Raw genomic sequence first — 4,987 nt, forward strand, 5'->3', positions numbered from 1 at the left:
TCTCTCTCTCTCTCGATAAAGAAAAAACTAATCCGTTACTCTAATTCAAGACAAACATCACTAAATAAGACGTCTCATGTCTTGCTGGGTATTCAGTATTAACAAACCAGATACCAATCTTTGCTTACACAGAAGGCAAAAAGTAGTTCAACCTTGATAAAAGGTGGTCCTCCAAACAAGAAATTACCCATAGCATACACACACGCTATGTTACAGCTTCCTTTTGAATCACCGACCATGGTCAATGTTGAGGCGGCTTTGATAGAATCATGAGACATGATGATTACATGAATTACTTATTTGTCAGACCTTTTTTTTTTTTGCCAGCATTCACTTTAGAAGTCAGCAACAACAGCTTGTGAATTCCAAAGGGCCACATACTGAAACCTCACCATCAATCCTTTGCTCGCACAAAGACACCTCACACAGTACCCGATCAACACAATTATGACGAGGGCTAGCATACCTCACAAATATCGGATCAACTCAATTATGACAAGGGCTAGTATCACAATCAGAAGAACCATCAAGATGAGGGACATCACTGAACACCCACTGCTTGTCTTCTGTCCCAGTACGCCTAGCCTCCTCTGCATAGCGTTCAGTTGTGTATTTGTTCTGTCTGTGTCGTCATCTAAATTATCCAAAAGCTTTGTGTGCAAATCCAACGTTTCATTTATAGACAAGGCAATGTTTTTTGTGCTTGTCACTGTCTCTTCATGATTCAAAAGGTCATCATCTTGCTCCCGCATGATCTGTCAGACTGTCATTGAAGCCGAGAAATTCCATAGTTATCTAAGCCTGTTGTTCTATTGTTCTCTTTAGGTTCCCCTCTCCCATCCTGACCCAATAGATTAATCCTGTTAGAAGCTTGGGAGGAATTTAGGCCGTTTTTGACATCTGATTCATCCTAGAATGAAGACTCAAAAATCTGTCTTGTTGTTTTCTTAAGTCCTTTTCATTTAAAGATTTGGTGAGGGAAGGATTGCTCAAGAGGGACTGAAGGCTGTCAAGGTGGGTACCAAGCATGGTGATATTCCGTCTGCAGTCAAGACACAAAAAGCAATCATATACGATCAGAGTGCCATTGAGCACATGGACAACTTTAAGGGATCCATTAGTAAGTGAGGAAATTTTGGATTCACAGACAACCACAACACAAAGTTTCAAAAGAACAAACATGCAATATCACTAAGAGATGACGGAGTGAGCATAGGAGGTCAAAGAGAGAGCAATTTATTACTAGCTTGTGGCAAAAACGAGGCGGGAATTGTTAGCAGCACGGGACCCACTGCCAACGGGGGCTACGGAGTTGCGTTCTGCAATGTAGGGTGCTATATCCTCTGCAAGCCAGACTGCATCTTCAAACTCTTGGATCCATGAATCATTCTGTGCCATCATATATGACCCTACAATGATGTGCAAAGGAAGAGCGGTCCCAAGTTCATGTGGGAACGAAGGGCGGGGGCACCTTCAAACGCGTTCACAGTCTCTCACATCACACCAATGTCAAGCAGAAAAAACAATATGCACGCTCTCTCTCTCTCTCTCTCTCTCTCTCTCTCTCTCTCTCTCTCTCTCTCTCTCTCTCTCTCTCTCCTTCCTCTGCAGCCCGCCACCTCTAGTGGCCTCCTTCAGGTGTCCCTTTTCACCTTTCCATGCGAGGCTCGGCCCTCTCACTTCTGTAGACCCGCCCCGTCTAGGCAACCTCTGTAGGCAGCCCCTGCTCGGCCAACTCTGGCTCCGCGACTCGGTCCTGCTCATGATAATTAAACGAAGAGAGAGAGAGAGAGAGAGAGAGAGAGAGAGAGAGAGAGAGAGAGAGAGAGAGTTTTACAGCAGAGAGGATCGGAGAGAATATGGGGGTTTGGTCTCTCAGTTTTTTTTAAAAAACTCTCTAAAAGAGCGCGCGCACGTGCTCTTTCAGAGAGTTTTTTTTTTTAAAACTGAGAGAGAGAGAGAGAGAGAGAGAGAGAGAGAGAGAGAGAGAGAGAGAGAGAGAGAGAGAGAGAGAGAGAGCGAGAGTCATTGTGCTTGTGGGCGCCCAACAGAATAGAGAGTAGCAGCTGAAATTTATCACCGCGAGCTTGTGGCTATGGCGTTCGCGGTGTGCTCCTCTAGCAGCCTCATAGCTATGGCAGCATCCAACATGAGCAGGAGCTCCTTTGTGTTTGGACGGGCATTGCGTGCTGCACCCACAGAAGCTACATTTGTTCCATCAAAGAGGGCCCTCACTGTTTTGGCGGCAACAACCGACAGGCCTTGCGGTTCCCCGGCAGCATTCCTTCGGAATGGCTTGATGGAAGCCTACGTGGGGACTTTGGATTTGACCCCCTTGGTCTTGGATCCGAGCCCGAGAGCTTCTCAAGTGGTTTGTGTAATCAGAGATATTGGACTGTAGGTGGGCTCACAAGAAGTTTTAGACAACTTCTCACAATAATTCCCACATTGTGACTTACCTCAACATCATGAGTTTCTGTGAGAGAGACACCACATACCTAGCTAGGTACGATTGGGGGCAGGGGACCGCCGGCCCGATGGGGGGGCTGGTGGTCCGCTGCCCCCAATCATACCTAGCTAGGTATGTGGTGCCTCTCGAGCAGAAGCTCATGATGTTATGCATGGTATGAAAAACACTGAAAAAAGACTCTGTTTTCCTACATGAGAATATATCTAAATCTTCTTGTGGCTATGTTGGGTGCTGCTGAAATATTCATTCCAAAGCAGAAATTTTGAACACCCCGTCCTGGTACTTAGCTGGAAAGGCCGAGTATTTCACAATTACGACTATCCTGTTCATAGTGGAGCTTATATTCTTAGGCTAAGCTAAGGGCCGAAGATGGGCAAACATCATTACTCCACGATCAGTGAATACTGACCCCATCTTCACCAATAACAAGCTAATAGGCAAAGATGTTGGATATCCCGGTGGCTTCTGGTTCGACCCTCTCGGTTGGGGCTCTGGTTCTCTTGAGAAGATCAAGGAGCTTAGGACTAAGGAGATAAAGAATGACATACTCGCTATGTTGGCCGTTATGGGTGCTTGGTTCTAAGAGATCTACACGGGCATTAGCCCCATTGACAACCTTACCGCCCATCTTTCCAACCCTGGTCACAACATTGTTTTCTCGGCTTTCTTGACCAAGTGAGCAATGATCGTTGTACCTCCATCACTTGGAGCAGATAGTGACACTCACTTCCTTTGTATGCCAATTGAGAAGTTCGTAAAAACCTTTTATTTGGTTGGAAGGTCCTATATTGTCGTGTAAGCCGTGCCTGCTACTATTTTGTCAATTTACTTGTATCATGTTTCATTGCATTACCTTGAGGATATGAGTCAGTTTTGATTACAAAACATGCCTGTTCTGGTTGTTAATTACATCAAAAGTTTTCCATTGTTCTCAGACCAAATGCCTCTCATTCGATCCCTTCATCTCTCCCAGTTAATAAAGATAATGAAGTCTCGCTTGAATGAGAGAGAGAGAGAGAGAGAGAGAGAGAGAGAGGAAGCAAGCAATCCACGAGAGGGGCTCACGTTGCAGTATCAATTGTTTCTCTCTCTCTCTCTCTCTCTCTCACACACACACACACACACACACACACACACACACACATGCACACACACCCGTTTGATTCCTTTTCTCTTACTTGTCTCAAATCAGCAAAAGGTTTTGTGACTCCCTCTCTGGACGACAATGTGGCCACAAGATTGTTCTTATGTTTGACAATAGCATCTATGCACTTTCTATCTCTTTTGTGATACAAAATTATGAAATAACTAATGCATTCAATTTGCATCCATTAACTCTAATGGGAGAGCAGGTGAAGATAAAGGCTACTGAACTTGCTAGTGGTGAACAAATCCTCCTTTTCAATCATGGCCAATGTCAATTCTAGAAGGTTCGCATTGCTATTGAAAGCACACAAGGCATTGGAATGAAGGACACACTAGTAATAGTCCGATGGTCCCTCCAGAGTAGTTGGTATACTACATGCAATGCCTTCACAACGTACACATGGCACTCAAGAAAGCAAAGGATATCATTCAAGTTCAAGAGCTACCTACACATTATGATGGACATGTGGCATTTGAGTTACTATCTTTTGATCTTTTTGTGCACGAACTTATGACAATTGCAACATGTGAATTTACCATGGAGAATAAGTTGGCACAAATAGAGTTTTGGAATGTGCTCAGCAAGATGGTACAGAAGCAAGATATGACTGTGTATCAATGTGTGTGTGAACACATTAAAGGAAGAGTATGGCTCTTTTGTTTGACACTATTTGAGATGCAACATGGCTACTTAGCTACACTATACTCAATAGAGTAACTATTGAGATCTTAATCTAATCTTTTTCATTGCTTATGCTCGCTCGGTTTCTTGTCCGCTCGGAAATACTCACTCAAGGATTGGGATTCCTCACACAAGGCAAGCTTGGTACAAAGAAAGCAAAAGGGACACTTGTCAAGCTCCTCGTCATGTTGCCCTCATGGTGTGCCTAAAGCCTATTGGTTGGCCTCCCAAGGGGTCCAATGATTAAATGTTAATTAAATTAATTATTTTTGCATTTATCAAGTCCTCTCTCTCAAAGGGGAAAGGGGAACACTTGTTCCAAGACTAGCATGCTTGGTTGATATGCTTCTTGATTGTGATTGGCTAGGCCTAGAGGGGTCCAATGAGCTTCAAGCATGAGCTACAAGGGGGGGTTGACCAAGGAAGCTAGGGGCATGCTTGAGGGGTATACTCTCGCACACACACTTACGCAGACTCTCATTGTGTGAAGTGCAAAGTGCAAGAGCTCCATCTCCTTCTCCAAGCTAGTAAAGAAGTTGAGAGCCTACACCAACACTCTTGTGGAATGCGAATCCAACCAAGAGGCATGCTTCAATGCTCTTTCTTCATCTTCTTTACTATGCTATTATGTATGCTAGCAAGAAGAGTGATGATAGGTGAGGAACTTATTCTTTCTCCTATGAAATTTT

General features: G+C 44.2%; 2 pseudogenes; one reads left to right on the plus strand and one right to left on the minus strand.

Annotated features, from left to right (window-relative positions):
* Positions 1-467: 467 nt before the first annotated feature.
* On the minus strand, positions 468-1,398 carry LOC147420625 (syntaxin-52-like; annotated as a pseudogene).
* A 697-nt stretch (positions 1,399-2,095) lies between these two features.
* LOC147420626 (chlorophyll a-b binding protein, chloroplastic-like) lies at positions 2,096-3,149 on the plus strand (annotated as a pseudogene).
* The last annotated feature ends 1,838 nt before the right edge of the window (positions 3,150-4,987 follow it).

Source organism: Adiantum capillus-veneris, chromosome 28, assembly GCF_014529385.1.
Source record: "Adiantum capillus-veneris isolate H3 chromosome 28, ASM1452938v2, whole genome shotgun sequence".
In the NCBI taxonomy this organism is placed as follows: Eukaryota; Viridiplantae; Streptophyta; class Polypodiopsida; order Polypodiales; family Pteridaceae; genus Adiantum; species Adiantum capillus-veneris.